We start from the raw sequence: 24,573 nt of genomic DNA, 5'->3' as shown, positions 1-24,573 counted from the left end.
ATTTATAGTTTGATATATTATGAAATGGTATGCATGTTTGTCAACTTTCATTGAAATGAAAGTTTGTCTTTTAAAAACGAATGCAATGTTTGTAAAATGTATCATATAGAGGTCAAAACCTCGCGATGTAATCATATGTTATTGTATTCGTCCGTATGGATTAGGACGGGTATTTACATGTGGTATCAGAGCAGAGGTCTTAGTGAACCAGGTCTGCATTAATGTGTCTAACTGATAAGTCATTAGGAAGCATTAGTGAGTCTGGACTTCGACCGTGTCTGCATGTCAAAAGTTTTGCTTATCATTTCGTGTCGAAAAATTACCTGCTTATCATTCTTAGAGAATCACTTGCTTATCATTCTTAGTCTAGACACGTTTTACTGCATTGACTGCATGAATAGTGTAAAGACAAAATTCATATCTTAGCGTATCTGCTATTTCATATCTTAGCGTATCTGCTACTTCATATCTTAGCGTATATGTTACTGTAACTTTGCCTGACAACTTTCGTAGATTCCTCCGTAACTTATGGGATTTTAGTATTATATATGCATATGTAAACTATGTATTGCAGGGTACTAATCTACATCCTATAATCTATTCCTTATCGAAAATCCTTCATCTGATCGTACAGATGAATCCCTCAACCAGTTCGAGTCCCTCAGATTCTGATGGTTATTTCGATAATTATTCCGACAGCTATTCCAATATGGATTTCCACTTGAACTCCGAAAGTAGTGTAACCAGAATGGAGCAACCAGTCAACCATCCCTAATTCATCTGATGGGTTCGTAGTCAACTTAACCGATGGAGACGGGAAAAAGGCGATCCTTTCCACCCACCAACCTGCACTCTTGGTAAAGAACCTGAAGCACTTACCGGCGAACCTATTCGAAACACCATTCTCATATTCATTTCCAGAGTATCTCGCCACGATTATATTCTATCTAGACTTCTAGATCTTATTCATCTGCTCGTCCGAACCGACAATCATCCCGGAATAATGGAAGAAGTCAACGAACTTCGCGCTCGAGTAATCAATTTGGAAAATGTGGTGCAAAACCTATCAGCTTCAACAATAGCACCGACAACACCAGTACCACCAACAATCCAAGTTTCCACATCACACGCCTCAACATCTCATTTTGTACCTCGAACATAATCATCGTTCTATGAATCCTTCTACATCGTTTATCTTCGTTCTACATGACGATTATATAATTTCTAATGTTTTAGAGATTATGTACTCTAGTTGTAACCGTAAATCAAATGAGTTTAATATCATATTAACTCATTAAATCCATGATTACATCTGAAGAAAATATATATGTATATATATTTTTTCATAACGATTGTAATTAAAAATTCTTTGGTACAAACTGTTAATGATGAAAATATTTTAACGGGTAGGTAATACCCGAGGAATATTTAGATTTCACATTAATAAGTTACACTGTACATTCTTCGAATCAGATTCAATAGTTATTTACTATCCTACTTACATCCACTGATATACAAATCCGTTCACCACAGAATAATCGTATTCATACAATTTCATATTGAAATTTTGATTTATCAGAATCCAACAAGTGGCATAATGAAGAAAACATTTGAAAAAATAAAATTTGTTAGAAACAAACAAATTAACTATGAGAAATTTTGTTAAGAATCCACGCTAACTGTTCCTAGCTAATTGTTCCTAGCTAACTGATTACATTTTATTTATCGCAATTTAATTATCGCAATTTACATTCTCGCAATTTTATTTATCGTCATTTAATTTCTGTTATTTACTTTACGCACTTTATTTATCGTTATTTAATTTCTGTTATTTATTTTACGCACTTTAAATATCGGGACACGTATACAAGGTTTTGACATATCATATCGACACATTTATATATATTATTTGGAATAACCATAGACACTCTATATGCAGTAATGAACGAGTTCTCTATACAGGGTTGAGGTTGATTCTACAATAATATATATAATTTGAGTTGTGATCGAGTCTGAGACATGTACACGGGTCACGATACGTATTAATTAATTCGAATATTATATATTAAATTATATATGAATTATTGGACTGTCAACTGTGGACTATCGACTGTGGACTAATAACATTGAACAATTAAAATGAATTAAAATATTGAATATAACATATGAAACTAAACATTTCTTCAAGTTTGCCACTTGATTTCATCTTATACCTCATTTGTATCTTGACGATTACAATCCGCGTTCAAACCTTTCATGATTCTTGAAAACACCTCAATCGAGAGGATGAACCAACCGCACTTCATCTACGGAAGGAAAGATTTATGTATATGGTATTGCATCTGAGAAACTCTCGACAACTGAGTAAAAGTTTAACACGTAGCCGTGTCAGATCCTTTGGCATTTATTAGCAAAAATAACTTTGCGATCTCTTTTCAAAGTAGCAAATTTCGTCACAGCTTCAGCAAATTAACTACGACTTTTCGTTCGAAACAACTTTATTATCACCTTGATTTATATGTATGTTCTTTTATTGTTACCGGGGAACCTTTTATATTCCACCATATTACCGTCAGCGTTAAATCATCTAAAAACACAATTCTCTTAAAAATCACCTCTGATCGATAACCAATGATTCAGATATAGTAGCAGTAAATGTAGAGGAATCATCAATCAATATTTTGAATGTTGTAGTAATTCTACATCAACAGTTATATGTATCCATATAACATTTATCTCTTAGAATTATGACCTTCCATTATGAAATTTTGAAAAGCACCCAGTCTACGAATCAATACTCGGAATGCTGAAAAAGCTGAATGAAGCAGTAAAAACTGTAAACGATCTTAACCGCCAGAAGTTTGATAATAAAGAATAGTATGTTGGAAAAGCTCAGAAAAGTTGGAACTGGAAAACGGATTGAGCTAACCATGAAAGAGACCAAGGACAAATACAAGGACTAAACCCTATATTCAAAGAATCCAGGTAATTCTGGATCCGATGAAATCTTTAGAGAATATCCTGCTCCGAAGTCATGTTAAAATCTTGCGGAAATTTTTTTTTTCTTACCAACTTTCGAACTTAGAAATTCCAAAATATCATCATAAATATCTTCGATACTTCTGAAGATATTTTCATAAATATTCTCGTCCGAAATTATATATCTCTTCGTGCTATCAGTAATACATCATATAAAAACTGTTAGTTTCTATATTCTGTAAACTTTTGAACTTAAAATATGAATGATATTGAAGTGATGTTGGGAACTGAAGCATGAGTTAGTATAATATAATGACACTTGATCAACGTGATTATATTACAGTAATTCATGCTGAGTTTCTAATGGAACGTGATGATTCACAGAACATACCGTCATCATGTGCCATTTACACGACTCTTACATTCCATCTAATCTCAAAACATATCAAGAAAATATTTTTCTTGATGATTCGGTCTTTTACGGGATATTCTGGTAATTTGACAAATCAAGTTTGTGCCATTACGATTCCCTTCTTAGAATATTAACTATGTTCATTTCAAAATTCATACTTATGAATTCTGGATCATTACTCGCTTTACTAGAGATCGAGAGGAGAATAAAAAGGTAAAGAGATTCGAAACATAAGGGAAGATATAAAACTCAACAACAACCCAGAAATTACAAACCATATATATCGATGCATATAGCAATATAAAGACACGGGAGAACTAAAAACACTATAAACCCAAGGGTATAGTAGAAGTAAATATATTCTTCTGGTGGCAGATGAAAAAGAAGAATGACAGATGTGAAAGTTAAGAGGATATCAAGGATCAGAATGGGATGGAGCATATTGACGAATGTTTTAAAGTATGAAATGAAAAGAAAGAATAGAAGATGTGAGTTGTGGAAAATAAAGAAACAAAGGGGGTGGATTTATAGTAAAATATCCGACAGAGCAATCAAAACAGATGATCGCATTTAAAGCGGATCATAATTCCCTTGATTACCGAAATCTAATTCTTATTACGAAGATTTCTCCAAATCTCTTGAACTTGGAAATCAACCCTATCTACATCAAAAGATATGACGAATCTATACCTACTCATTTCACTCTTTGGTGATAGCTTCACTTGTACTCTTCACAAAATCAAATGGTTTTATCCATATTACTCAATGATGATAAAACTCTATTTATCACCTCATATTTGTCATGAAAACATTCTTATTGTTATCCATGACGACCTCTATCAAATTTCGGGGACGAAATTTCTTTAACGGGTAGGTACTGTGACGACTCGGAGATTTCCGACCAAATTTAAACTTAATCTTCATATGATTTCGATACGATAAGCAAAATCTGTAATGTTGAGTCTCGAAAATTTTGAAACTATGTTTATATATTCAATTGACCTTCGACTGTTCCCAACGATTCACGAACAACTATTTGTAAATAGATTCATATATATTTAAGTATGTATATATATATGTACATGAATATTAATTGTAAATATAAAAGATTAAACATTAAATTTATTTATTTGAAAACATATATTTAATGTATTTAATTATATAATAAAACATGAATCTATATATATAAATTATATTAAAAATAAATATTAAATGATTGTAATACTCGTCGGATGTTCCGATTGATATTAAACAAGTTAAATTCAAACTTATGTAATTTTAAAATAAACGGTGATACGAAAATGTGTTCTGTAAATTTTAGAATTACTAAAAATGTATCTAGGATCTAGTTATTAAATTTTAACACTTTTTATATTTTACCCAGAATTGAGAGAGACAGTTGATGTAATTTTTATTTAATAAATTAATAATCGAATTTTATACCATAATGACTGAGATAAATAAAGACATTTAATTTAAAAATATGGGATTTTTCAGAAGACTTTTTATCTACCACTGATTAACAACGGACCACAATATAATATTTGAGAAAACTGTCGGTAGCATTCATACAATTAAATTTCACGGGTTACTAAAGGCTGCTTTAAATTGCAAGTGGGAAATTATTGTTAACCTTTATTTAACATATATATTTAGGAACGTACAATGCATTGATTGATAATTTGTTACTGTTTTTGTTTTGTTTGTCTCACAACCTTCTAATCTACACATAGAAAGTAAGATATAGAAGATACAAAGAAAACCCACTGCATTCTTATCATGAATATAATCAAGACCCACATTACTTTCTTTTGTTTCCTTCTTTTCTCCTTCGTGACAACCCATCGCCACCACTACAAGAACCATCTCTGGCATTCACACCACCACTTAATGCCACCATACACCCCATAACCACCATGAACAACCTCTTTGTCTCTCCCTCACTATTTCTTCGTGAAACAACCACTAACAACCCTACTATCGTTTTTCTTTTATTATTTTTTTTTTTTGCCTCTTTGTTGCTACTCATTTTCTGTGTTGTTCACATTGAAACCACCGACACCCACAAACTCAAACCATGTGCATGTGTCTGTTTTCAGCCTCGGCAATCACCCCATGATCACCCATGATCACCGCAACCAAGATCATCACCAACTAACCTGCTACTATTTTCGGTACATCTTTGTTTCTTTTGTTTTTCGATCAACCCACAACCTTAAACCACCCACTGTATAATTTTGCTCGAACAATTAACTAGATGATAACTGATACAATAATTCGAAACCCCACCATCATGAATCATCACTAGTTGAACACTATTGTTGATCAATCATGACTGCTATTTTCTGTCCAAGAAATAAAAACCGAACACCCTTTGGTTGTGTTGCTATAGGAAACCCAAAAACCCTCTTCCTCATCGTAAACTCACCATTTTTTTTTCCTTTCTGCGTTCTATTCCTGCTCGTCTTCTGTTTTAGTACCATCTAAAAACCACCATAACCCATCACCTTTCTTTTCCTCTCTCCCTCTCTCTCTCTTCATTTTTTTTTCTGTTAAACTCGTGAACCCCAAACAACCATGAACAAACTGTCGCTGCAACTGTTCGTATATTCTTGCTTCCGCTGTAACTGTTTCTCTTCGTAACCATCACCAAATTCTGGTCCTATTTCGTGACACAACTACACAATTTATATCGTTACTACTACAGCAGTATTGTTATTTTCTTTTTGGTTCGATTCCTGTGCAACGAGGATGTGAGGCATGAATGATAGAGATAGTTGATGTTAAAAGCTTTGGTTATAATAATATAGAATGGTAAATGGAAGATGAGCTGTAAAGAAGATGTTATATGGATTATTCCTATTACTGCCATTCGATTTTTTCTGTTTCCAGCGATATCCCATGATTTATTTTGGGCTTCCTATATCAATTAGGCCTTAAATAAAATAGAGTTATCTTAGTGGGCTTATGCACTGATTTGCTGATGGGCCGTAATCTTGTTTATGTGATTGGGCCGAAATCCAACTTGTGTTTCCATTTAGGCCGCAGGCCACACTAGTATTCGGGTTATACTTAATAACGATGATGATAGTATATGAAGAAGTAATACAGACGAGAAAATGAGTTAAATAAATTTGTCAGTGATTTAATACAGAAAGAAATGGTTGGAGGAGTGGTTTAGGGAGTGTTGGGGTTAAGCGTGAGGTCATGAGTTCGAGCCCGGTCCGGGACAATTCTTTTTATAAAAGCTCTCCAAGGGGTATAATCTCTTATTTTTTTTATTCTTTATTATTATTATTATTATTATTATCGTTGTTGTTAATATTATTAGTAATATAATTATTAGTATTATTATCATTATCATTATTGATTATTAATACTAACATTAGAATAGATTTAGTATTATTATTGATATTACCCTTAAGTATTAATATTAAGTATTATTAATTTTAATATTACTATCATAATGAAATTTAATATATTTATCATTAATATTAGTAGTATCATCACATTCGTAATTATTATTATTATCATTATTATTATTATTAGTATTATAAGCCTTACTAATATTATTCTTATTATTTTTACCAATAATAATATAATGTTAGTATCAATATAATTACTAGTTTTAACAAACAAATGGTATATATATAAAATATATCTAATACACATAACTTAACTATATTAATATATCTATATATAAAATGAAAATATATATATAATGAAACTTCTTAACCTACTATATATATATATAAATTATCACTAATAATAATATAAATATTGTTCGATTACAAGAATATGTTTTAATACATATATGAATTATATAGGTTCGTGAATCTAAGGTCAACCCTGCATTGTTCAATATCGTCATATGTATTTTTACTACAAAATACATTAGGTGAGTTTATTTGATTCCCTTTTACTCTTTACATTTTTGGGACTGAGAATAGATGCGCTGCTTTTATAACTGTTTTACGAAATAGACACGAGTAAATGAAACTACATTCTATGGTTGGATTATTAAACTGAATATGCCCCTGTATAGTCTGGTAATCTAAGAATTAGGGAACAGACACCCTAATTGACGCGAATCCTAAAGATAGATCTATCGGGCCCAACAAGCCTCATCCAAAGTACCGGATGCTTTAGTACTTCGAAATTTATATCATGTCCGAAGGAGGATCCCGGAATGATGGGGATATTCTTATATGCATATTGTGAATGTCGGTTACCAGGTGATCAATCCATATGAATGATATTTTTGTCTCTATGCATGGGACGTATATTTATAAGAACTGAAAACGGAAATCTTGTGGTCTATTAAAATGATGGAAATGATTATTTATGTTAAACTAATGAACTCACCAACCTTTTGGTTGACACTTTAAAACATGTTTATTCTCAGGTATGAAAGAAGTCTTCCGCTGTGCAATTGCTCATTTTAAAGATATTACTTGGAGTCATTCATGACATATTTTAAAAGACGTTGCATTCGAGTCAATGAGTTCAACAAGATTATTATAAGTTATTTATAGTTTGATATATTATGAAATGGTATGCATGTTTGTCAACTTTTGTTGAAATGAAAGTTGAATTTTAAAAACGAATGCAATGTTTGTAAAATGTATCATATAGAGGTCAAAACCTCGCGATGTAATCATATGTTATTGTATTCGTCCGTATGGATTAGGACGGGTATTTACATTAAATCATTAAGTTAGCATATCATATAGATATAGAACATGTGTTTAGTTGATTTTAAAAGTCATTTTAGAAGGATTAACTTTGTTTGCAAACAAGTTTAGAATTAACTAAACTATGTTCTAGTGATTACATGTTCAAATCTTCGAATAAGATAGTTATACATATATGAATCGAATGATGTTATGAACATCATTACTACCACAAGTTTAGTAGGTAAACCTACTGGAAATGATGAAAAAATAACTTGAGCTTCAAAGGATCTTTGATGGCTTGGAAGTTCTTGAAATAGAATCATGACACAAAAACAAGTTCAAGTAAGATTATTACTCGAATTAAGATAGTTATAGTTATAGAAATTGAATCAAAGCTTGAATATGAATATTACCTTGATTTAGAAAGATAACCTACTATAAATAACAAAGGTTTCTTGATCTTAGATGATTGCTAGGAATGGATTAGGAAACTTGGAAGTAAACTTGTAAACTTGGAAGTGTTTTTGATGTGTTCTTGAGTAATTGTTTTTATGATGATTATAGATAATAACCAAAGCTTGTATTTGATGATTTTTGCTGGAAAAATAGTAACTTAGACATTCATGGAAGAGTGTGTGTGTTTTTAGAGAGAATTGGGAAGAAAATTGGAAGTGAAACGGAGTAGGTGGTGAGTGGTGAAGGTGAGTGGGGTTAAAAGGAGTTCTTGTTTTTGTTTCCTTGCTCATAAGTCATGCTAGTTATCTAATTATTGGTTCCACATGTTTGTTGAATATCTATGGCTGCTAAGAGCTGAATTATTATGTGTATATACCAATAGTATATACGTCTAGGAGCTGGGTATTGTACGAGTATGAATACGGTTGCATACGAATAGAATTGTTGATGAAATTGAAGGAGAATGTAATTGTAAGCATTTTTGTTAAATAGAAGTACTTTGATATGTGTCTTGAAGTCTTCCAAAAGTGTATTATTACAACATAATACACTACATGTATATACATTTAACTGATTCGTTAAGTCATCGTTAGTCGTTACATGTAAGTGTTGTTTTGAAACCTTTAAGTTAACGATCTTGTTAAATGTTGTTAACCCATTGTTTATAATATCTAATGAGATGTTAAATTATTACATTATCATGATATTATGATGTATTAATATATCTTAATATGATATATATACATTTAAATGTCGTTACAACGATAATCGTTACATATATGACTCGTTTTGAAATCCATAAGTTAGTAGTCTTGTTTTTACATATGTAGTTCATTGTTAATAAACTTAATGATATGTTTACTTATAATTTATCATATTTAAACATAGTATAACAATATCTTAATATGATTCATATGTATTTAGTAAGACGTTGTTATAACGATAATCGTTATATATATCGTTTCGAGTTTTTTAATTCAATAAACTCATTTTTATGTATATCACTCATTGTTAACATACCTAATGAGATACTAACTTATCATAATATCATGTTAACTATATATATATCCATATATATGTCATCATATAGTTTTTACAAGTTTTAACGTTCGTGAATCACCGGTCAACTTGGGTGGTCAATTGTCTATATGAAACCTATTTCAATTAATCAAGTCTTAACAAGTTTGATTGCTTAACATGTTGGAAACACTTAATCATATAAATATCAATTTCATTTAATATATATAAACATGGAAAAGTTCGGGTAACTACAATAAACATCTTCGATATTTCTGAAGATATCTTCATAACTATTGTTATCCGAAATCATTTACCTCTTCGCACTATCTGTGTTATATCATAAAAGAAACTATTTTAGTTTCTAAATTCTGAAACCTTCGAGTTTAAAATATGAATGTTTTTGAAGTAGTGTTGGGAACTGAAGCATGATTTAGTATAATATAATGACACTTGATCAACGTGATTATATTACAGTAAGTCATGCTGAGTTTCTAAATGGAACGTGATGATTCACAGATCATAATGTCATCATGTGCCATGTTACACGAATCTTGTATTCTACTTAAACTCTAAACATATCAAGAAAATATTTTCTTGATGATTCGGTCTTTTCCGAGGTATTCTGGTAATTTGACAAATCAAGATCGTGATATTACAATTTCTTTCTTAGAACATTAACCATGTTCATTCCGAAATTCATATTTACGAATTCTGGACCATTACATACGGTGCTTAATAGCAAGAAGAGAAAACAAAAGAATGAAGCTCCGAAATAGAAATTGGAGTATAGATCGCAGCAAATAGGAGACAACATTAACTGTGGATGACAATGTTTATAGAAGACAGAAGCAGGGACTTTGAAATATAAGGGAAGATATAAAGCCCAACAACAACCCAGAAATTACAAACCGTATATATCAATAAGTATTGCAACGTAAAGATACAGGAGAACTAAAAACACTATAAAACCAAGAGTATAGCAAAAGTGAATAGCTTCCTCCGGCGGCAAATGAAAAGGAAGAATGATAGATATGAAAGTTAGGAGTATATCAAGAATCAGAACTGGATGGAGCATATTGATGAATACTTTAAAGTGTGAATTGAGGAGAAAGAATAGAATGCGTGAGTTATGGAAATAAGGAAACGAAGGGGGTGGATATATAGTAAAATATCTGACAGAGCAATCAAAACAGGTTATCGCATTTAATTAAAGCGGATCCAAATTGCCTTAATTATCGAAGAATCAAATCTTATTACAAAGATTTTCTTCAAGTCCCTTAAACTCTAGAAGTCAATCCTATCTACGTTAAAAGATATGACGAATCTACATTTACTCATTACACTCTTTTGTGATAACTTCACTCGTACTCTTCACAAAATCAAATTGTTTTGTCTATATTACTCGATGATGATAAAATTTTAATTTTTAGCTCGTATGCGTCATGAAAACATATTTAATGTCAACCATGACCATCCTAATCAAATTTCGGGACGAAATTTCTTTAATGGGTAGGTACTGTGACAACCCGGAAATTTCCGACCAAATTTAAACTTGATTTTTATATGTTTCCGACACGATAAGCAAAGTATTTAATGTTGAATCTCAAAAATTTTAAACTATGTTCATACATTCATTTAACCTCCACCAAATTCCGAGGATTCACGAACCATTATATGAACGGATATGATTATATATGTATATGTGTATATATTATAACTTGAAAACGTTAACAAAGTATTAAACGTATAATACTTTACATGAACGTATTTGTTTCAATATGATTATCGTTGGAATTAGAAGATAATATCAAATGATTGATTTATCAGATACATTGTATGATTACGAGTCTCTGTTGACAGGTCCACTTTGATTTAGGAAACCTTTCCTTTTTAACGGTATTCGGAATAATTGGTAAAGTGATTTACATGTAAGAACAAAAGTGTCAATTAATGGAAACTATACAAGGGTTAGTGGGGATCTCTGTTTGAAATTCAATTTATGTTTTACCATAGATTCCTCATTATTTTGATAAGGTAACTATTTAACTCTCATATTATTTAATGTGAAAGTGAAGGTTGGTGAATTAAGATAGTTTAGAGAACGGATAGTGGCAAGTTAAGTAAATCAACATTTACCTTAAAATGATTTCATACCTTTGATTACCAATTAGACTTTACTTTCCAATTCACGATTAAACTGTAAGATAAAAACTTAAAACTCGTTATGAGTTACATATGATTTTACTTTCTTAAAAACGTTTTATGAAATAATGATTTCTTTTTCAATCTTTAAATCAAATGAGTTTTAATATAATTAGTTTGATATTATATTATTAAAATATTTCAAATATATATAATATATACAAATGTATATACTCTTAAATAATAATATAATGTGGTAAATTGTTATATTTATTTAATGTAATAAAGATTTTAAATAATATTAAATATATTTTCGAATGTTAATATATATACTTCATAACGTAATGAAATATATAAATGTAAAACATTTTGATTATATTATTTTCTTATAATAAAGATTTTATATAAGGTATTTAGTAAACAATGAGAAGTCGGTTTATAGAAGCAAATGACCAAAACATTTGAATGATTATGTTACACTTCAAACGATATAAGTTATCGATGATTAAGTCTAGTTATTAATAAAGGTACACGTCGCGAAACGTAAAGTACCAGTTTTCTAAACATACGAAACGTCATTCGAAAAACCGGAACTAAGACATAAGCCATTTTCCAACGTACGAACTACTGGAACTAAAATTACAATTTAACTACGCATGTAAATATAATATTATATATATATAATTATATATATTAAATATATTATATATTAAATAATAAATAACGAGTGTCGGCAGCCTAGTTAAATGGATGTGAGCTGGATGAGTGTGCCATGCGATCGCATGGCCTAACCACACCAAACCCATGCGATCGCATGGTAAGGGTTGGTGGCACAAGTCTATAAAATTCGACGTTTTCAGTTCATTTGTTGCACTCTTTTCTCTGATATATATATTACTCCGTATAGACACATAAATATATATATTAAAAATATTATTATTATTATTATTATTAAAGATTAATATTATTATTAATCTTATTAGTAGTATTAGTATATTTATTATTTATACATAAAATACTACGACAAGGTTGTACTCGCGTGTTTTTAAAACAAGTTTTTCGAGAGGGATTGAGCTAAGGAAATTATGGGTTATAGCTATGGAGGTTATGGGTATGGATTCGGGGTATGCTTGTGAGATCAATCTAGTGTCTATCATCTTCGTTGCGTCTACGTACTTTTCTGCAATATTGAATCTCAATATTGATACGTGAGCATTCATATCTTATCTTTTATATATTCATAGTGTATCCCTGACTAGTGCTCGAGTATTTAGAATTATGCATGCTTGTATGTTTATTTTTGTCGTTATATAGTATATGGTAAATCATGAATTTAGTACATATGCTAATGAGATAAGGTATATGATATGCATGTCGTTGGAAAGATGGCAAAAAATTAATAACTTTTCATTTAGAAAGCGTATGGTTTAGATGAACGGATTAAAAGATATCGTTAATTGAATTATCTATAATTTTAAGTATTATTTTTAAAATGATTATTATTATTGTTATCGTTATCGTTATCGTTATCGTTATCGTTATTTTTATCGTTATCGATATCGTTATCGTCGTTATTATCGTCATTATTATTATTATTATTATTATTATTATTATTATCTAATAATCAATATTATTATTATTATTATTATTATTATTATTATTATTATTATTATTATTATTATTAAAATAATTAATAATTGTATCAGAACTATCAGTTTATTATTTTTATCGTTAATATTATTATTAAAAGTTTCATTAATATTAAAACTATCATTTTTATTAAAATTATGATTTTAAAAGAAATATCATTGTTATTATTAAATATCATTATTATTATCATTTTAGTATTATGATTATTAAAAATTATCATTTTGAATAGAATTATTATTTTTATAAAATATTATTATTATTACAGTTAATATTAAAAAGTATTGTTATTATTAAAATTATCATGGTTGTTAGAAAACATCATTATAAATCTTAAAACTTACATTTTTATTTAAATTATCATTTTTATTATTATTAGTATTATTAATAACAACAATATTATTAACATTGTTATTATCATTAACATGATTATAATATTTTTATCATTATTAGTAATATTATTATTATGGCATTAGTATTATTATATAAGATCATTATTAATTATCAAAATTATTATTGTCATTAGTAAATATAAATAATGTTATTATTATAATTAATATTATTATCACAAAATAATACATCTTTTACTTATTATTATTATTATAAATATTATTTAATCAAATAAATATGTAATACAAAGATATTTTTACCACACGTAATATAATTACATTAATAATATATACTACTATATTTTAGGATATTAAGTGAACTTTATAAATTTTATTACTTAAGATATATAAAAGTATATTTTTATCATATATATATTTTATTATAAAATTTTATTAATAAATGACTTTTATTATTTACTCTAATAAAATCTGATAAATATATTTAAATATATAAAATGACTATATTTAAGGTATATAATAAACATGTATAGATTTTGAAAGTCATTTTGGGTCAAACTGATTTTGTTAACTTTTGCATATCGGTCTCGAGCATTAGGATTGTGGTACACTATGACTCGACCTTAATTGTTAGACAGATATTGACCATTATATAAATATATATATACTTAATATAGGTTCGTGAATCCGAGACCAACCCTGCACTTGTTCAGTGCCGTCATATGCATTATTGCTACGAAATACAGTATTGTGAGTTTCATTACTCCCCTTTTATATATATTTTTGGGACTGAGAATACATGCGCTGCTTTTATAAATGTTTTACGAAATAGACACAAGTAATCGAAAATACATTTTATGGTTGGATTATCGAATCGAATATGCCCCTTTTTAGCCTGCTAGCCTAAGAATTAGGGAACTGGACCCTAATTGGCGCGAATCCTAAAGATAGATCTATGGGCACTAACAAGCCCCATTCAGAGAATTTGAACTGCTTTAGTACTTCGAATTTATCATGTCCGAAGGGAGTCCCGGAATGATGTGGATATTCTATATGCATCTTGTTAATGTCGGTTACCAGGTGTTCAATCCATATGAATGAATTTTATCTCTATGTATGGGATGAATATTTATGAGAAATGAAAATATGAAATCTTGTGATCTATTAAAAATGATGGAAATGAATATTGATGATAAACTAATGAACTCACCAACCTTTTGGTTGACACTTTAAAGCATGTTTGTTCTCAGGATTGAAAGAAATCTTCCGCTGTGCATTTGCTCATATTAAAGATATTACTTGGAGTCATTCATGACATATTTCAGAAGACATTGCATTCAAGTCGTTGAGTTCAATAAAGTTTATGATTAAGTAAATGACATATTAGGTCATTTATAGTTGGATATTATGAAATGGTATGCATGCCTGTCAACTTTCATTGTAATGAAAGTTTGTCTTTTAAAACGAATGTAATGTTTGTAAAATGTATCATATAGAGGTCAAATACCTCGCAATGTAATCATATATTATTGTATTCATCCTTATGGATTAGGAAGGGTCGTCTCACTAGCAGTACTGTTCGCCTTCGATAAATTCCATTCCTACCTCATCCTGTCCAAAACCATGGTTTACATAGATTATTCATCCCTGAAATATCTGTTTACTAAGCAAGATGCTAATCCAAGACTCCTACGATGGATCTTACTCCTTCAAGAATTCAACATCGAGATTAAAGACAAGAAAGGAGCAGAGAACATCGCAGCAGATCATCTTAGTCGCTTGGAAAACCCAGCGATGGAACAACTTGTTAAACAAGATATTTGATGTGTGCGAGGTGTAGTACGAAATAGATTATATTTCACTACGAAATACTATTAAATAAGATACAATTTTACACAAGTTATTTATTTATTTATTTATTGGGATATACCTAAACCTTGCTACAACACTTATAGGTAGTGTACCTAATCGTAGAGTAGTGTAGTTTTTAGTAAATCTGGTTCGTTCCACAGGGAGCTAGCTGAGTTTAAAGCTATATATGTTTTAAACTATATTTATATATAAATATATTTATATAAGTAGTATTATTATTATTATAAAGGGGGGTTTTACCGTTTAGTGACCGGTTTGTCGATTTTATGTCTTAAGTCACAATTAAAACCTAATGTAAAATATTAAATAAAAATACAACTTAATTTAAAGCGTAAAGTAAATGACGATAAATAAAAGTATGATAAATAAAAGTACAATAATTTAAAGTACGATAAGTAAAATGACGATAAATAAAATGACGGTAAATAAAAGTACGATGAGATATAAATTAAAGGAATTATGCTTATTTAAACTTCCGTAATCATGATGTTTGACGTGTTGATTTTAATTTATTACCATGGGTTAATTGTCCTTTGTCCTGGATTATTCGATATGTCCATCTGGTTTTGTCCATAATAGTCCATCGGTCATAATTATAAAGTGCGAGAGTCTTCGCCAAATTAACCTTATATCCGAAGTCAAATATTCCAACTAATTAGGGATTCAAACTGTAACAAGGTCTTAATACTTTGTTTAATGAATAAACCAGGTTATCGACTGCGTGTAATCCAAGGTTTTAATACTTTGTTAACAATTACACCAATTACCCTTGATGTAATCCACTACTATTTTAATGAGTCCAGTGACTATTAATCCATCCCCGTGTCCGGTTAAATGAACGATTATTAGTATTTATAAATATCCCGGACATCGTGTCCGATCGAGTGTATGTGGTTATTTATAGATACGCCATATTGTAAATCTCTATATTAAATTAACGAACTATCATTCAGTTAAACAAATATAAAGCCTATTAATAGCCTATAGTCTAATTTCCACAAGTGTCGGTCTTTTGTCCAAACCCCAATTATGGTCCAAAGCCCAATAAACCTGTCTTAATATTTAGTCCAACATCACGATTACTTCGGCTTAAATAAGCATAATAATAATTTAGCTACGAGACATTAATTTAAAAAGGTTAAACATAACTTATAATGAGTATTAATCGCGTAGTGTTACACGGACAGAATTTCGACTTACAAACTTAAAAAATTCGCCACTATAACCTTATTATTATTAACTTAATATTAAAATTAAATTATAAATATAAATATATTTGAGAGAGAGTAAGAGATTAGTTGATGATGAAGGCGTAATGAATTCGGCAGAAAACGTTCCAATTTATAGCACTTGGCCACTCTTTTCTTCCCATGCGATCGCATGGAGATAAGGCAGCCAGGCCACGCGATCGCATGACCTCCTGATCCAGCTCACAATCACTTGTCTTCTTGTTTGCCGACGGTTTTTTTAATAATATAATATATATATAATTTTATATAATTATATATATATATTATATTATATTCATGTGCATAGTTGACTTGTAATTTTAGCTCCGTTGCGTCGCGCATTAACAGTTGGTTCATGTCCCGGTTCCGGATTTTCGAACGTCCTTTCGTACGATTTAATATCTTGTACTTTGCGTTTTGCGGCTCGTACTCTTGTAACTTTTAGATGTTTCTCAGCAATAATTTGAACCACTTGGATTGTACTTTGTACTTTTTAGCTTTTTGGTCGTTTGCGTCTTCAAATCATTGAATCTGTCTTTTGTCTTCACCTTTTATTATTTAAACGAATATCACTTGTAAATAGAACAATTGCCACTAAAAGCTTGTCTTTCTTGAAGGTAATGCTATGAAATATATGTTCGTTTTTAGCATTATCAAATATTCTCACACTTGAGCGTTGCTTGTCCTCAAGCAATATAGAACTTGAATATAACTTTACTAGAATCACTTCTTATTCTTCACACTATGTACATCAGTGATTTTAGTACGGCGGTATGAACAATTATAGTAACATTGTGGTTTACAGTCCCACATGACTATGAAAATTTAGATCCGTTAGGAAATTGGATCTTTATGAGAACATTTGATCTTTTGAAAATTCAATCTAGCTTTTACCCTAGATAAGTTTTCTGGAATAACCCTTCATCGGTGTTTGCAAAATGTTTTTGTGGGTTTTGTGGGTTTCAGATTTGAAAATTTAGCTCAAAACTTATGGTTTTGTGTCACCCACTTGCTAATCTTGTATTAGGAAAGCAACACGTCCAGTATACTTGCTCCGTATATTATCTTTCGGTAAACTACCGTCCGGTTGTAAAGGAAAGCGTTGAACAAGCAACTTTTAAGGCAATATCTAATGACATTCTTTTGATTATGGTCTATATCGTGTCGGATGCAATTACTATCCTTTGTAGGAGCAATAGTAAAGATCACCCTATTGTTTTTTAGTCTGGCACAAGGTCCTGTCTTTGACCATGCTATGCAACCACCGTTCTTACGGTTGATACCCGATTTGGTTCAGGTGACCTAATGAATTCCAGGTGAATTCCTAGGATTTTGCGTTCAATGGTAATGAACGCATTGAAAATAGGTTTTCAGAAAACAAATCGGTTTGTAATTTGATTAAAATATTTTCTCGTTCAAGCTCGAGTTTAGATATCATCGAATTCCATGAGTTTGTAATTCTCAATCTTTAAAGTCAATCTCAAGGATTGAGTAATATCAGGCTTAGATGCTGATTTTTAATCTTTAAGGAGATTATCCTTTCTGGGGATCTGATTCATCAGTCTTATAAGCAAATTTACACGGTGCTCCCCCATTGTATGAGACAGATCCTCTTATGGATAGGATAGGATAAGTCTAACCACATGGCGACCCTGTTTGATGCTGAGGTCTGTGGATTTCCAGCTGATTTTCGAGAAAACTTTTCAAGGTTTTTCGTAGACTCTACAACTGGTCTGGACGACAAAATCAACAAGCGCGTGTCTTTTTCTCAGAAGACTTTACTTCCTTTTAAATTCCATTTATATTACAATAAACTGGGTAAAACTGGTTAATATTGTCCAAAACAAAAGTATCTTTAATTATTTGTACAAAAATATGTGATATATGTTCTAAATAACTTGGTAAATTTTTCCCACACTTGGCTTTTATTTTTCTTTCTTTGCCTTTTTATTCTCTTCTATTCCATTTTAAATGAATTCAAGCATTTTGGGTTGTTTCTCAATTTATGTCCTTTCCGAGGTAACAATAATTTCGGTGTTAACACCTAGTTTTATCGTTCATAAATATGTATAAACATGATTTTGAGTTCATTTAGTTGAAATTTTTTAAAATTTTTACTAGAAGTGGGTAGTTAGTATATAAGACTAGGGCTGTTCTTTATTATCAGAGAGCACTAGATTCTAATACAACTACTGCTTTACTAGTAAAGTTTAACGGTGGCTATTAAACCAAGTGTATAAGTCAAAAAAAAAATTTTTTAAAACCGAAAGAATTTAATCCCTTCCCACACTTAAGATCTTGCATGCCCTCATTTGCAAGAAATCAGTAACAATTTAAATTATTGAGGATGATTAGCGTAGAAAAGAGATTAAATTTTACCAAAGTTTCCAAACATATTGTTCTTTGTTTGAATGATAAATGGTGCACATCATTTGTTCATTCCTGCAGTTGTTATTTCACATATATTTTGTATCTTGTTGTCAAAATTAGTTGCTTTTGCTGAACTTAATGCCAGTCTTTAAAAGTTCGCTGTTTTACTCTGTTGTGTACATGAGATAAAATACATACAATACAAATATAAACATGCATGGTATTTTGAAATGGGACTTATATCCCACTTTCAAATTACAAAAATAAAATATTAGTATAAAATAATAAAAATGTTAAACATTACATAAAAGTATCAAAATGTTAAATGTTTAACATAAATAGATAAAAATAATAAAAGATGAGAAATCACCAATGGAACACTATTGATTTAGATAGGGATTCCAGTTCATATCATCGCTCGGGTTCCATGGTTGGTGATAGGTGTCCTGGTAGGCTTGATTGGGGACTTACAGGTCAAAGGGTGGTCGCATGTCGGGATGATGTGGTGGATAAAATGCAGGTCTAGTCGGGATATAGTTATTTGGTACCTGATATGATAGCTGGCTCATGATTTGGTGCTGATGAACTCGCCAGCTATCGTGTTGGCATCGCCTGGAGCGCTAATACTCATCTGCGGCTCTCCACTGCTCATACTGATGATGCCTAGTTTGGTTATTCATTTCCACCTCATCTACATGCTGGAAGATATCAGTATAACTATCCCTAATGTCATCTGCTTCCTCCATCTCCTCATCCAAACCCCTCTCTACCTGTGGATGGTTGCCCTGATATGGTATTGGTATATTGTGCCTCCGTTTTAGTACCTTTGCACCTTGATATACCTGCAAACCTATAGTATCGGTTTGTTCCTCAACTACCATCATTGGACCCCCGTGTTCCCTATCTACACCTAAATACTCTCCAATGAGAGTAACAAAAATGCCTCCTCCTATTATTCCCCCGTCCTGTATTCCTTCCACAACTTTGGACAAATAAAACCCAACACAGTAGGGGATATTAACACAGCCTCTAGTGTCTCGAATGCACTTAAGGTAGAATAAATCGTTTAGGGTCATTTTCTCCTTGTTTCTACCTCTTTGTGTAATCGAGTTTGCTAAAAATCTATGTATTATACGGAGCTCTGCTTTATTAATATCTAAATAGGAGTGTCTTCCACCCCGTGTAAATACATTAAAATTCGACATACGCCTCCATATGGCGTTAGCGTCAAAATCTCTATCTACCCTCTCACCTTGATAAATTAAAGCTGTACAGTCAGGTGATAATAATTCAGCGGGGGTGTAAATCTTTAAAGCTCTAGCCATGTCTATCATAGACATCCTGTACATCCTACCTCCAAGTAAAAATCTAAGAAAAGTCTTATCGTCTAACCTATCTACATCCTTATTTAAGGCTATAGTACTCATTAGCTCAACACACCACTCCTTATATACAGGCCTACGAGTGGTAAATAAACGTTCCCAATCAGAAAAAGAAGAGTTGCCATACCTTTGAATTAGTAATAGCCTAACTGGGTTAGCTAGGTTGACCATTTCCAAAGGCTCCCAATCTATTACCCTTGGTACTTCCACATTTTTGGTGCAAAGCTTAAATTTGTTACGTTAGTACGTTGGGTAATCTCTTCAGCTTCTATCAAATCTAAGATTAGGATGTAATTCCTCTTCATGAATTCTCGAGTGCTCTATTACATGGTGAATGGGAAATACTATGTAGGCAATAAAAAATTGTGGTTCTGGTTCATAGTATGGCACGTGTTGATTATAATGTTGTTGTTGTTCAGGTTGTGGTTCTGGTTGTGGTTCTTGATCAGGTTCTTGTTCAGGTCGTCTAGACGATGATGCACTGTCCGTATCTGTATTTCTCTGCAAAACACATTAAACACAAAATTTGTTCATCCAAATATGCATTAGTGTTAGCAAAATAACAATTTAAAACAATTACAATAACATGTTTAATCCATATTAAACTTATACTCATTTTCATATTTTTATCAATTCTACAATTTTTCAAATAAGCATATATGAAAATGCAGACAGAGTTCATAAGCATTCAACTCAAATAACATGTTAAAATAACTATTACTAGTAATTAAACAAGTTTCAAATGGCATTTATATCAAAATAATTAAGTTCATGAATTTTAGACTTAAAAAGTCCACTTTGATGCTCAAAAATCATGTTTAAGATCAAAGTTTGGATCATTAGGAACCTAAACATGTTACACTACTTAATTTAGCAATAATTCATAACAAAAATCGGCCATAACCTGTTTATATCAAAAAGCCCCAAATTGCTCAAGAACACAAACCCTAGATTTCTAAAAATTTTGAAGTTTAAGGCTTCAAATCATGTTAAATAGCATCAATCTAGGTTATACAAGCATAATATATGAATAATTTAACTCTAATTACACTAGAAATCATCAAAATTAAATTAGGTAAATAATTGCTCAAGAACACTATAATTCGAATTTAAAGAGTTTTAGGGGTGGAATCGTTACCTTCTTTGAAAAACTTCTGAACAAACGCATGATTAGAGCGGATTATAGCAAGAAATTTGGTGAATTTTGGTGAAAAATGATGATGTAGCGTGGGGGTACGTGATAGTACTATATTTTACTACGAAATACGTTACAAATTACACAAGTTTTAATTATTTATTTACAAATGGGATATACCTAAACCTTGCTACAACACTATAGGCAGTGTACCTAATCGTAGAGTAGTATAGTTTTTAGTAAGTCCGGTTCGTTCCACAGGGAGCGGGCTTATTGCACACTATATTTTTAAACAACTATATTTGTACAAAATATATATAATAATATATAATAATATATAAAAGGGGGTTTACCGTTTAATGACCGGTTTGTCGATTTATATTTTAAGCGAAGCGTATAGTAAATGACGATATTTAAATAACAATATAAAATAAATAACAATAATTAAAATGACAATAAATAAAAGTACGAGGAAAAATGAAATAAAATATATTATGCTTATTTAAACTTCCGTAACCATGATGTTTGACGTGTTGATTTTAGTTTTATGCCCATGGGTTAATTGTCCTTTGTCCTGGATTATTTAATATGTCCGTCTGGTTTTTTGTCCATAACAGTCCATCGGTCATAAATTTAAAGTGCGAGTGTCCTCGTCAAATTATCCTTATACCCGAAGTCAAATATTCCAACTAATTGGGGATTTAAACTGTAACAAGATTTTAATACTTTGTTTAATAATTACACCAGGATGTCGACTGAGTGTAACCCAAGGTTTTACTACTTTGTTAACAATTACACCAATTACCCTTGAATGTAATTTCACCCCTGTTTTAATTATTCTAGTGGCTATTAATCCATTCCCGTTTTCGGTTAAATGAACGATTATTCGTACATATAAATACCCCGCCCATCGTGTCCGATCGAGTGTATATGGTAATTTATAGGGACGCCCAATTGTAAATCTTTATATTAACATTAACAAACTATCATTTAGTTAAACAAATATAAAGCCCATTAATAGCTCATAATCTAATTTCCACAAGTGTCGTTCTTTTGTCCAAACCCCAATTATGGTACAAAGTCCAATTACCCAATTTTAGTAATTAGCCCAACATCATGATTACTTCGGCTCGAATAAGCATAATAATAACTTAGTTACGAGACATTAATTTAAAAAGGAGAACATAACTTACATTGAGTATTTATCGCGTAGTGTTACACGGACAGAGCTCCGACTTTAAAAACTCGTAAAAATAACTTTTACATAACCCAAACTAATCTAATATAACACTAATCTATACTATATATACATATATATATTTATTTATATTATACTAGGGAGTATTATTATTATTATGTTTTTAAAACTCGTCAGAATTCGCGACCTTTTATAGGGATTATGAAATTTCTGTGCTCCGCGAGTCGTGGCACTTTGTGCCTGAGAACTCCGCGAGTCGCGGGGATATGGAATACAGCTCACACCCCTTTGGATCTTCTTTGCCGACGTTTTATATATATAAATATAAAATATAAATAATTAATATAATTATTTATATATTATATTATATTCTTGTGCATAGTAGACTTGTAATTTTTAGTCCGTTGCGTCGGGCGTTAATAGTTGACTCATGTCCTGGTTCCGGATTTTTGAACGTCCTTGCGTACAATTTAATATCTTGTACTTTGCGTTTTGTAACTTGTACTCTTGTCATTTTTAGACGTTCCTTATCAATAAATTGAACCTTTTTAATTGTATCTTGTACTTTTGAGCTTTTTGGACCTTTGCGTCTTCAATTCGTTGTTTTCGCCTTTTGTCTTCGCACTTATTTAATATAAATGAATATTACATGAAAATGGAACAATTGCAACTGAAATCTTTACATATCGGAGGGATATTGATACTAAATATATGTTCATTTGGAGCACTATCAAATATCCCCACACTTGAACGTTGCTTGTCCTCAAGCAATACATAACTTGAAATAAAATCACACTTCACTCGAATCACTTTTTTATTTTCACACTTTATACATCAGTGATTTTGATACGACGGTATAAACAATGATAGTAACGATAGAACCATGGTTAAAGGTGGGTGTGTCATCCACAGTTGCCTCGGGTTTAGGTCAACGACACTTGCAATCAAATAGCCGATTTACTTTCGGTTTCCAAAGCAAAGTGCACATTTGAAAGGCGGTTTACAGTCCCACATGACTATGAAAATGTAGATCCTTAAGGAAATTGGATCTTTATGAAAACATTTGATCTTTTGAAAATTCAATCTAGCTTTTACCCTAGATAAGTTTTCCGGAATAACCCTTCACCGGTGTTGCAAAATATTTTTGTGGGTTTTGTGGGTTTCAGATTTGAAAATTTTAGCTCAAAACTTATGGTTTTGTGTCACCCACTTGCTAACCTTGTATTAGGAAAGCAACACGTCCAGTTTACTTGCTCCGTATATTACCTTTCGGTAAACTACCGCCCGGTTGTAAAGGAAAGCGTTGAACAAGCAACTGTTAAGGCAATGTCCCCTGACATGCTTTTAATTATGGTCTATAACGTGTTGGACGCAATTACTATCCTTTGTAGGAGCAATAGTAAAGCTCACCCTTATAATTTTTCGGTCTGGCATAAGGTCCTGTCTTCGACCATGCTATGCAACCACCGTTCTTACGGTTGACACCCGATTTGGTTCAGGTGACCTAATGAATTCCAGGTGAATTCCTAGGATTTTACGTTCAATGGTAATGAAACCATTGAAAATGGGTTTTCAGAAAACAAATCGGTTTTAATTTGATCAAAATATTTTCTCGTTCAAGCTCGAGTTTAGATATCATCGAATTCCATGAGTTTGTAATTCTCAATCTTTAAAATCAATCTCAAGGATTGAGTAATATCAGTCTTAA

The sequence above is a fragment of the Rutidosis leptorrhynchoides genome, chromosome 4 (assembly GCF_046630445.1).
Source record: "Rutidosis leptorrhynchoides isolate AG116_Rl617_1_P2 chromosome 4, CSIRO_AGI_Rlap_v1, whole genome shotgun sequence".
NCBI lineage: Eukaryota > Viridiplantae > Streptophyta > Magnoliopsida > Asterales > Asteraceae > Rutidosis > Rutidosis leptorrhynchoides.
This window is presented reverse-complemented; position numbering follows the sequence as displayed.